Here is a 12,706-nt window from a genome sequence, read left to right on the forward strand (position 1 = left end):
AGGAGAGGGTCATAATGCATATGCAATCAAGCTTTCAGGGCTCAAAATATTTACTGTTAGGAACTATTTAAGAGTTGAATGGCACTCAAACTAACTGACTTTGGGAATAGCTTCGGAGTGGTGGGGTTGAGTGGAGGGGCAGCACAAAACAGCATTTTAGTGCTAACCAGTCTGTCTCTTTGTGAGGTGGCGGCCCCGCGGGCCTCCCAGGACGGCTGTTCTACCCCGCACCTACCTCGGTCTCTTCCACTACCGGGACTACAAAAGCGCACACCATATCCTATGGCAAAGACAGAGCTCGGCAATCCGGCCATAACCCACGAGGCTCCGCCCTTCTCTCTTCCCCAGGGACCAACCAGAACCAAGAGCCCGGAGGAAGTATATCCCTCCGACCCCGGAAGTCCCGCCTTAGCGGGAGAGTCAGCACAGGATAAAAGCGGGATCCGAGCAGAACACCCTGTCGGAGTTTTGTGGCAGGAGATTCGGACTGGAGCTGAAGAAGGAGAGAAGACGTGTGACGGAGACGTGTGGACCGAAGAGTGGTGGAGCCCACAGGAGGTGGCTGAAGAGCGGCCGTAACTCACTTGGAGAGTTACGGCGGACCGGGTGAGTGTCTTAAGCCTTCCTTACCCCTACTCAATAGGAGTCCTAGTAACGCCCTGTAAATACACCCTTCTCTTTAGCATCACGTACCCCACACTGTAGCATATTTGTACAGCACTTGCACTGTTTGAAGTGACCCCGTGTCCCCGTTCCCACACACCCCTTCCCGACACCCTTTCTATAAACCCCCTTGTGTTCCGACCTCCCTACACCCTCCTTTCCTCACAATATCCTTTCTCTTCCCGCCCCCTCACGACCCGGGTGACGGTGTTCGATATAACATCTGATCAAGGATAAGACTAACGGTCCTTTGTTTCTTCTCTTACTGCCCTCCGTGGACCTCCCCTACACCGGAGCTGTCGGAGAATCCCAGACCCAGGACTACACCCAAGACCCGGAGCGGACTGCGAACCCGGAACCCTTCTTACCTTCCTTTTTGTTGTGACATTGATTCTGCCTCCTTGTATAAATAAACCTACAGAATAGCACACTACATACGGCCTCCTCGCCTGCTTTTCCGGCCCGCAGATCGCCCACCCTTACACTCTTCAAGTGCCAAATGTAACTTTTTTTAAACCCAGTTTTCTCCTTACCCTCTCCACGGCAAATACACTGTCAAATGATGTATTTTATTCTGCAGACCGTCTTGGCACAACCACAAGTAGTGAGGGAAACAATATTCAAGAATATAACAATGGTTATTTAGGACATTGCTGTCTTTGCAGGGTCCCCCCGTCTTTAGCCTCTGCTGCTGAACCCGTTTTTTAGGTCTCACTGAGCCAACGCGCATGCGTTGCTCTTCTAGAGTGGTGTCTTTTGTGAGGATGACTCAGTTTGGTCTGGGCCCCCGCAGGCTTTCAAGACCGGCAATTTGTGAGCCTACTGTGTGTAGTCTAGAAAAATGTCTGTTAAGTTTCAGCGTGTATCTATCTATCGATCTATCTATCTATCTATCTATCTATCTATCTTTCGGCTTCACTCTATCTATCTATCTATCTATCTATCGCCCTCACTCTATCTATCGCCCTCACTCTATCTATCTATCTATCTATCTATCTATCTATCTATCTATCTATCTATCTATCTATCTATCTATCTACCTCACTCTATCTATCTATCTATCTATCTATCTATCTATCTATCTATCTATCTATCTCCATCACTCTATCTATCTGTCTATCGGCCTCACTCTATCTATCGCCCGCACTCTATCTATCTATCTATCTATCTATCTATCTATCTATCTATCTATCGCCCTCCCTCTATCTATCGCCCTCTATCTATCTATCTATCTATCTATCTATCTATCTATCTATCTATCTATCTATCTATCGCACTCACTCTATCGCATCATCACAGCATCACGCAGCACCACCACAGCATCACTCAGGGGCACCACAACATCACTATGCGCTACCACAGCATCACTGAACGCCACAGCATCACTTGTCGCCACCGCAGCATCACTCGTCACCACCACAGCATCACTCGTCACCACAACAGCATCACTCAGCGCCACCACAGCATCAATCTGTGCAACCATTCAACAACAACTGGTTCAAATATGTTCTATCAATGTTTCAAGCTTTAATACAAATGTCACAAAAAGATGTTAATATTTCACTTCTGTTCTTGGATTTTCGTCACAATAAAATACACTGAACATAATCTTCACAAAAGTTATTTACAACAGTTTAAGCTATTGCCATTATAAATTACAATAACTTTTATTTAAGTATTATTAAAAAAATTAAAAGCCATTGTTATTTGTGATATCAATACATCCAAGTCACGTAAATAAAACACATATTGCATTACAAATAGGTGTCACATTTGCGAAAGTTAAAACTATTGGCATTGTAAATGATAAAGCTATTAATTTCTCTATTTTCAAAACCATCACATAAATACAAAAATTGTCATTTATTATACCAATAGCTCAAACTTTCCTAATGCGAGACTATTGCATTGCAAAAGCTTGTTTACTTATGATAGTACCCTATTCCCTTGTGCTTGAAAGGGGTTCCTCTCATTCAACATATACTTAAAAGGTTCAAAGCAGCCCGAATTTGCCAACATGGGGTGCTTTTAAGGTTGAGCATTCGAGACCTCTTGTATATACTTTAGTATACACTTATATGTGTATGTACTTTTTGGACTCTGGAGATCAGCCCTAGGACATATCTGTTTCCTCTTAGGGATGATTTTGGCCATGCTGAGGGGTGCTAAATTGGCAGAGACCGGAATTTTGTTTAAATTTGGAGATCTGAAGTTTTTAAAAAACAATCAGGCTGAAGGTTCTTCAGGGGGCAGCTAAGACTTGGGCCCAAATCAGGGGGGCAGTGGGGTTAGACTATTTTTCCAGCTTAGCTCCCCTTTGGAACTCGCCTGGCACCCAGAATATTTAAGGGACAGTTTGGCAAAATCCTTAAGTGATGCAGGGCTCTTGGTTTGGGGAGATCTTTCGTGGGAGGCACCCTCATCCCGTGGGAACATCTTCAGGATAGGGTTGGGGGAGGTCTCTCTCGGTTTAAGTATTAGCAACTTGTAAGTTGGGTGCTTTCTCACCCACGGAAGCAGGCTTTGGGTTGTGGTAGCATTTTAGAACACCAGCTTGTGACTAAGCCCCCAGTGAAGAAAGAAGTCTCCCTTTGGTAGCAAACCTTGTTGGAGGAAGTAGATGGCGAATTCAAGATAGCTGAGGAACTGTGGGGGGTTTTTGCCCACACAGGATTGTGCTAAGCTATGGCAGAAATCATGTAAGATCTTATATGAAGCTGTGAAACCTGATTGGCTGAAAAGAAATCACCTGTTCACCATCCACAGGGCCTACTTTACTCCACATAAACTGACAATAATTTCAGATGGGCCACCAATCAGTTGTATAAAATGTGATTTGGTCTCCGCCTCAGATATTCCTATGTTTTTGGAGTGCCCTTCTCTTGCTACTTTCTGGCAGGAGGTTGGAGACTTTTTGTCAAGTGTTTTAGGATGCGCTATCAACTTAGACTTGCCTTTAATAATATTTGGTCTTGCAGGAAACATCACTAGGCTTGCTGGAACTCTGCTTTTTAGGTCTCGCCTGAGCAAATGTGCTTGCGCATTGCTCCGCCTAGATTATAGTAAGGGGAAAAGAATAGTCTACCAAAACGGCGGATAAGACACAGTTCATGTGATCCATGCGCGTGCACAACGCCAGCCACGTCACACACTACCACTTGTCTGTACCTCGCATCAGACTTCAAAGGCTGCCGCTCCCCCCCAATCAGACTTCAAAGGCTGCCGCTCCCCCGCCCCCGCATCAGACTTCAAAGGAATGAGCTCCCGCGACAGCAATGCCAAGAGCTTGTCTCGGCCTCAGTGGCGTGGCTAGAGCTTCTGGCGCCCGGGGCTATCCCTCAGATTGCTGCCCATGGCAGGTAGCGAGGGAGGGGTGGGGGGATGCTGGGTAAAAAGAACGGCGAGCACTTGAAAGAGGTCCAAGCGACATGTGGTATCGCCGCTAATAGTTATCTCGATCATGCAAGTTACATGCACATACATGACACGGGCCAAGGCTACACAGTTGAATACACCGGCAGTACAAATACATACAATTGATGGACGGAATGCAGAACAAATCAGAACATTCTCCCACAGTCAAGGATCTGAATTAAAGCGATCATTCTTTTGCTCACTATGCAACCCCAGTTTAGACTTGGTCATATGCAAATCAAGACTGATTTGCATATGGCTGGGTGCAAACTCAATTGGCACAGGGAGCAAAAACAAATGAAGGCTTTAGGCCCAGATCTCTGTACTGGGGTGAATGTGTGACATTGTCTGCATTCTGCCCATCAATTGTTCTATTTGCAATAATAATATATAAGTACAGAGGTATCAAGGTTGACTTGTTAGCAACCTCTGGCATATTTAACCAAAAATATGACCAGAGCAATGGCAATGTGTTGGTCTGAATAGATGTTATTACACCTTCCTAAATTTAGGCTATTAATAACTCTTCGAAATGTTTATGATTTTGTGCACTCCTCAGGACTTTGAGTTTTAAAAAGTTCATGATTGTGTTGTATGACTGTCAGATGCTTGCTAACCAACATGATTTCATATCTGCGCTGTGTTTATTCGCCATCGTGGCTGCGACTCTCTCTGACATGGCTCACAAATATCACTGAACAGTTTCACTTTCATGCACTCTGTGTCCCCTGTCCAGCTTGCTGGCCTGGTTTCCCATAACTTGCTGGTGGCAAAAAATATCAAATAGCTTGTTTAAATATTCAGGGCTCTTCACAAATAGGGTTAAACCTAACAGTGAAACAGAATCCTAACGAAACCAGGTGTGAGAACAATTGCATACATTAAAGTAGATTCACATAGCCCCAACATCCGACTACAAGTGTCCTCTGCAATACAGGTTGTTTTGTGTTCAGAAAGTTACAGCTGGTAACTGTATGCACACAAACAACAGAAGCGAGTAGTCCTTTAGAATCTAAAATATATTGATATATGCAGAAGTCAATCAATGAATCAAAGTTGATACAAGCATGAGTGTACATCATTAAAAGTTGGAAGGATCAGATGCCTTTAAAGCACAACTGTTGGGCTCAAAACAGATATTAGGATTACGTGCATTAAGAAAACAATGGGCCATAGGCACAAAAATCTAGTCACAAAGTACTGGCTGCATATTAAGTTAAGCTTTTTAAGAAGTAGTACACTTCTGCCAAAGACGGTAAATGTGGCCCCTGAAAGCCTTATTTTAAAGAGGTCCCCTTTGCACACCTGGGACAAGGGAGGGAGGATCCGCCCTTAAGCAAGATCTTGACGGGCTGTTAATAAGGGCAGCGTATCCGGGGGCCTCTTCCCATAAAAATTAGCCCACAACAGACCCAGCACCGAGTCTCAATGTGGTCATGAGTTCCTGGGGGTTGACCTACTTGTAACTTGCCCTCTACTAGATTAGTAGCGCAGTGCATTTCAATCTGTCTTTAAAACAAAGATGTATTCTCTGTGCTGATGGGTACTCTGTGAGGTAGTTGGCAGGGGTGAGGGACCTTGACATGCCATCTCTCTGGGCTCTTTGTGTTACCCCTTGCACAGAAGTGGGTATCAGCTGACAACAAGGACAGCATTGAACAAAACATAGACGTGTACGAAAAAACACACCTCCTCTCCATAGCTTACCTGAGACATAACATGGGGAGAAACCAAATACTGTGGCGCCAAACTTATTATTAAAAATTCAAATATATATACATCCCTGCCTCCAGAAATCATGACCATTACACAACCTTTATAATCTAAGAAAGTCAAAATGTATTTCTGCATACATATTTTCTTTTTATTCTTTCACATTCTCCACTCCAAAGAATGTATATCAAACTGACTACACTGTCCTGCAACGTTCTGTCCTACTTGCAGTAACAGGATGTTGGCAAACTGTGCGGCTTTGCTCCTGCTGCAAAGCTCAGAGTGTGGTTAGTCAGGGAGGAGTCAGATCAAAAGATGAATTTAAACTACATTAACACTGTTTGACTATGCAAGCGTTTATATCTTTCTTTATTCTGTAAATATCATAATTCAATTGAAACTGTGTGTTGCACGCTGGGCAGACAACTGCCCATTGTGTTCTGGCCTGTTGCAACTCTCACTATCTGTGGCACTAATTTAAACTCCAGAACCTTTATTACTTAATTGAGAAACCAATCATGCTCCTCTATCGTCGTTATTCCATCCACGCTATGTGTCTGGATACAGGCTCAGCAACAAATGCAAACCCATTTCCTCACTTTTCCGGTTTAATGAGTTTTCAGGAGCGCTAGGTGTTTTCAGGAGAAGTCAATTCTTGACTTTGCAAATTAAACGCTTGGCCATTAAGGAATGTAATAAACTTTCCAGCCATTCATATCTGGGTTATAGCCTGCTGGAGGTAAGATAGTATTTCCTACAAGCCCCAAGAGTACACCTCGCTTGAAATAAAATGAAACAAATCAGAAGGCGCATTATATTTGTCATGCATATTCTGGTCCCTTATGTTATATTTTACCAAACGCCACTGATCTAGTAGAGTATTGCCTGTAGAGGCCATGGAAGAGACATGAATCCTCCTCAGTTTTATCATCTCGCACCGGGAGCTAAAGAATGGTGGCCATCTCAAAATCTTAAATTGTACATCAGTTAATTTATCTAAATGTTCTGAACATTCATTCGCTAATGTGCTATCAAGCGTAAGTTCTATGTTTTTCTATCTCATTCCCGTCCCCTTTATTACTTCTATCCTCTCATAATAATACCTTTACAAGTTTTATACCATCGCCATTTCCTTTTTAGGTCTCGTAGAGATCTTTTGTTGCTGACTGTGCTTCCCAGGAGACAGTGCCGGCCGCACACATCGCCTTGGAGGCGATTTGAAACTGCCACGCGCACGCGAACGCGCGCTGTGGCCAGGCGCTGTCTCCTGGGAAGCTCAAGCACCACACACGCATGCGCATACACACAGACACACACACAAGCGCCCACGCACGCACGCACATACATACATACAGAGACACCCCCCTCACACATACACACACGCGCGCACACACACACACAAGTGCACCGAGGCCCCCCTCCCCCGCCGTCACCGTCGCACACATACATACACACACGAGCATACACACACACACACACACACGTGCACCAAGCCCCCCCAGCCTTTTGGAACTTACCTGGCCAATGTCGGGGACTCTGCTCTCAGCACACAGCGCCCAACCTCCTGCTGGCGCGGCCCCGGGGCTCTACACCGCTCACAGGAGCCCCGGGCCGCGAGACGCATTGACTCCGCCTGCCTCCTCTTCCGGTCTGGACGTGGCCCCGCCCCGTCACAGGCGACCGTGCCTGACTTCCGGGGCGGCCGCGGCGGGATTCCGGGGGCATTTTAATAGCAGTCCGGTCCACCTTATAATGATCCTGGAACTGGAGCAGTAATACCCTTGAGAGTGTATTTTGTCAAAGAACATGGTCCTTAAACCAGTGTAGAAGCTGGTGCTAGCAGATGGACCACATCACCCTTATCCATGAGCATGTTTGGTGTCGGATAGCAATGGCTCCAGGTCGGCATCCACCCCATGTTCTTTTAACGTAAGCCAAGATACCTTGCAAGGAAATCTAGTCAGATTTATCCATAGCTGGCAGCCAAAGAGGGAAGGGTATTTTTGTATATATTAGCCATGTGTACATTAAAAGTGGTAGATGGGTTGCTGCAGATCTTGGTCATTATTTATGGAATGACTACATGCTGTTTCTTGGTCATCACTGGCAGACTGACCAAATATGGTGACACGGTCAGCAGTGGATAATTGGCATTGCACATCTCTGTCAATAGCACTTGACTTATCATGTCATTTAGACAACATCAGTTGAAAGACCATGTTCAGAGTCTGTAGGAAATAGCGGGGTCTGGGTAAGGCTGGCATTTTGGTCAGCAACTGCAGGATGGCTACCACCAGTAGCACAAAGGTTATTAGAAGACCAAGGTTACCAGTCAATTGTTTGTGCAGTGCCCCCTATACTGGTCGGTCAAAGCTCAGTGTATTTGTAAGGATTGGCAAAAAGCTTGTTTAGTTAAGGAACTTTCCTCAGAAGTTGATAGCCATACAATGTTTTCAACAGTTGCAGAAATTGCAGATCATAGATACATTTCTTAAGGAGTTGCATTGAGGAGTAATGTTGCATTATCACCCTTGGTGTCTTGTAAGGAAACACAATCTGTACAATGCAAGTTGCAAAGCCATTGTCACTTTTGTACATTACGAAATATGTTTTTGTGATCCCAAAGTCTACGAATACATGCTACATTGGCTTACAGATTGGCTTTGAGATAGCAAAACAGCTTTGTACATCTGGTCAATTCTGTTCATAAAAGACATAGGTCAGAAATGTTGTATTATAAAACATGTCAATTTCCTGGTAAGTGCAGATCTGCTGTCCATAGACCGTTCTTTGGGAATCCCCTTTTTATGTATTTATTTACTGAGTGCTGCAAAGCACTCTGTGCTCGCACACTCTGCAATACAGTGTGAATGGTGTATGTGCATGTATATGATGTATTTCTTTCTCCCTTCCTGGAGAATCCAGAAAGGACTTTTGGAACCCCACTTTAGCTCTGACATCAAGGAATCAGCAGGATTTCCAGCCCATAATAATGTTTCTTCTGGATAATCTGAAAGCCATACTCCTGTGGGACAGACATCACAGTTACAATATTGTTATCTGTTTATTCGACCTACCAAGATTCAGGGACGGCTGACATAGGTCAGAAAATGTTGTATTATAAAACATGTCAATTTACTGATAAGTCAGACCTGCTGTCCACAGAACATGTTTTGAGAATCCCCTTTTTAGGTCTCGTAGCGAAAACACAGCGCGTAAGCGCTGTGTCTCGCCAGAGATCTTTTGTTGCAGACTGTGCTTCCCAGGAGACAGTACCGGCCGCGCGCATCGCCTTGGAGGCGATTTGAAACTGCCACGCGCACGCGAACGCGCGCTGTGGCCAGGCGCTGTCTCCTGGGAAGCTCAAGCACCACACATGCATGCGCATACACACAGACACACACACAAGCGCCCATGCACGCACGCACATACATACATACAGAGACACCCCCCTCACACATACACACACGCGCGCACACACAATATTTCAATATTTCCGTTTCAATATCCGTTGTTGACTCTTACTGGTCTGAGATCCAGACGGACCGGGTCACTTAAAGTCCTGAGAGAACCGAATCTCAGCCGGCCATGAGACAAGCATTTGCAATGCAATAGGTCTTGCATTTACAACAGATTGAGCTATTGACATTGTAAATGACAATGCCTTTTATTCATGCTTTGTTTTTAATGCTCAGGTCATCCAAATTCCTGCACTCTGTACCATACTGCTTTCAAGAACAGCATACTCTTGCACACACTCTGACTGCTCACCAATTCAAAGTTTGCTAAAAAAGTTATGCAACGCATTGTCATACACAATGCCAATAACTCAAACTTTAATGCTGCGAGACCTATTGCATTGTAAATGCTTGTTGTTATCAGCCATCTCCAAAAGAAAGTCATTAAGCGCAGGGGCTGCTATTCGTTGGAGAGAAGGATCCTCAAATCTCTGAGGCCATGGAAGGCTATTTGCCACGCAGGTGGGAGCCCCTCTTGTGAGCACTGATAAATATGATCGTATAGTGCCTGATGTGCGCTTCCCAAGTCATGAGCAGTCTTAAACATATTGTACAGTGTACCCTCATGCATAAAAAGCTGAAAGCCACTTGTGGCAAGCTCCTTTTCTGCTAATTCAGAAAATAAGTTTCCTACATTTAGTTCTGGCACTCTGCATCTGGCGGATGTCTCTTCAATTTCACTAATTAAGTTCCCTTTGTGTCTCATGATGTTTGTGTATTGAAAACAGAGACAAGACAGGGTGGTTCACTGTTGCCTCTTGCTGCCGTTCTTAAAACTGTTGGCAGCTAGAGAAGTACATCAGCAGTGCAAGCTTTCTGGCCTCTGTACTCACGATGCAAGCTATTTGATTTGGAAGCATAATAACTAGGGGCTAGATGTAGGTAATTCCCATTTACAGACTCTTAAATACCGAATTTTACCGATTCGGTATTTAAGAGTCTGTAAATGGGAAGGGGGCAGATTTAGATAATTTTAAAATCTGAATGACCGAATCTGTAAAATTCTGTATTTACCCATTCTGTAAATACAGAATTGGTATTCCCCATTGATTCCTATGGGCTTTGAAGCCCATAGGAATCAATGGGAAATACCGATTCTGTATTTACAGAATGGGTAAATACCGAATCCTGCAAGGGTGCAGGGGGTGTCACTTTAACACCCTCTAGCACCCAAAGTACAGGCTTGTGTGCAATGTGGCACACATACATGCCCTAAGGGCATGTCTGTGTGTCACATTGAACAGGTGTGCATGCACAGATGTGCATGCACACCTGAATTCGGTATTTTACCACACAATAGGATTGTGTGGTAAAATACGGACTCTTAAGGGCCTGTGGCACTGTAAACTGTGCCACCTACATATGTAATTACAGAATCAGTATATTTACCGATTCAGTAATTTACCGAATCGGTAATTTTACCGAATCGGTAATTTTACCGAATCGGTAATTTTACCGAATCGGTAATTTTACCGAATCGGAAAATATACCGATTCTGTATTTTTCAGCCCCCTACATCTGAAAACCCTAATACCGGTCAGAAACGGTTGAAATCGTCCGTTTCCGATTTCGGCCGTTTCCGACCGGTATTAGGGCTTCTACATCTGGCCCTAGATCTGTTGCGTAAAAAATATAAGCAAAAAATACGAAATACCTCTATAGTAACAAACCGCTAATTCACTCTGACCACAATGGAAGTCAGTATATTAACTCTACTGTTCATACATCAGGTGGCAGTAGGGAAACAAACCGAACGTCATATTCAAGATCAACTCAGGCATTCAATCAGCCGGCAGCCTGTTTGTTAATTGAAGCAGAGTGTGCAGACTGCGGTCTAACATTCACAGGACACTGCATTTGCAACTAGTGCGCCGGGGCTGGCCAAAAATTATGCGTGTCCCAAAATAATAAACGCTGCCACCACGTGCCACTAGGGTAGCGTAACCACCGGCCGCTACCGCCCCCGAAATAGTGCCGCCTGGGGCGGGCCGGCCCCACCGCCCCCCTAGCTACGCCAGTGCTCCGCCTGCTCTCCAGTGTGCTTGCATCTTCCTTCCTTGGCCCTGTGTGTTTTCCGTGTTCTCCCATTTAGTGCCTTCTCAACCCTGTACTTGATTGCTGTCCAAGCCCCATCCCCCTGCTCTCCCGTGTGCTTGCATCTTCCTTCCTTGGCCCTGGGTGTTTTCCGTGTTCTCCCATTCAGTGCCTTCTCGACCCCGTACTTGATTGCTGTCCAAACCCCAGCCCTCGCTGCCTCTATCATTAGACACTCTCCCTGTGTTTTCCTGTTTCCCCTTGCTTTTTCCCGGCTCCATCATTCTGTGCTCTGATAAACTGAACGCGCTTTGTAGCACTCAACCCTGCGTGTTCTTAGCTTCAGTTTCTGTGCTGCTGCACCACATCACTCAGGTACACCACCACATCACTCAGGGGCACCACCACATCACTCAGGTGCACCACTCACGGGCACCACCACATCACTCAGGGGCACCACCACATCACTCAGGAGCACCACCACATCACTCAGGGACACCACCACATCACTCAGTAACACCACCATATCACTCAGTAACACCACCACATCACTCGGGAACACCACCACATCACTCAGGGGCACCACCACATCACTCAGGGGCACCACCACATCACTCGGGGACACCACCACATCACTCAGGGACACCACCACATCCCTCACAGACACCACAACATCACTCAGGGTCACCACCACATTACTCAGGGACACCACCACATCACTCAGGGACACCACCACATCACTCAGGGGCACCATCACATCACTCAGGTGCACCACTCACGGGCACCACCACATCACTCAGGGACACCACCACATCACTCGGAGACACCACCACATCACTCGGGGACACCACCACATCACTCGGGGACACCACCACATCACTCAGGGACACCACCACATCACTCAGGGACACCACCACATCACTCTGGAACACCACCACATCACTCGGGGACACCACCACATCACTCGGGGACACCACCACATCACTCAGGGACACCACCACATCACTCAGGGGCACCACCACATCACTCGGGGACACCACCACATCACTCGGATACACCACCACATCACTCGGATACACCACCACATCACTCGGATACACCACCACATCACTCGGGGACACCACAACATCACTCGGGGACACAACCACATCACTCGGGGACACCACCACATCACTCAGGAACACCACCACATCACTCAGGGGCACCACATCACTCAGGGACACCACCACATCACTCGGGGACACCACCACATAACTCGGGGACACCACCACATCACCCGGGGACACCACCATATCACTTGGGGACACCACCACATCACTCAGGGGCACCACCACATCACCCAGGGGCACCACCACATCACTCGG

The sequence above is a fragment of the Lissotriton vulgaris genome, chromosome 3_1 (genome assembly GCF_964263255.1).
Source record: "Lissotriton vulgaris chromosome 3_1, aLisVul1.2, whole genome shotgun sequence".
Lineage (NCBI taxonomy): Eukaryota > Metazoa > Chordata > Amphibia > Caudata > Salamandridae > Lissotriton > Lissotriton vulgaris.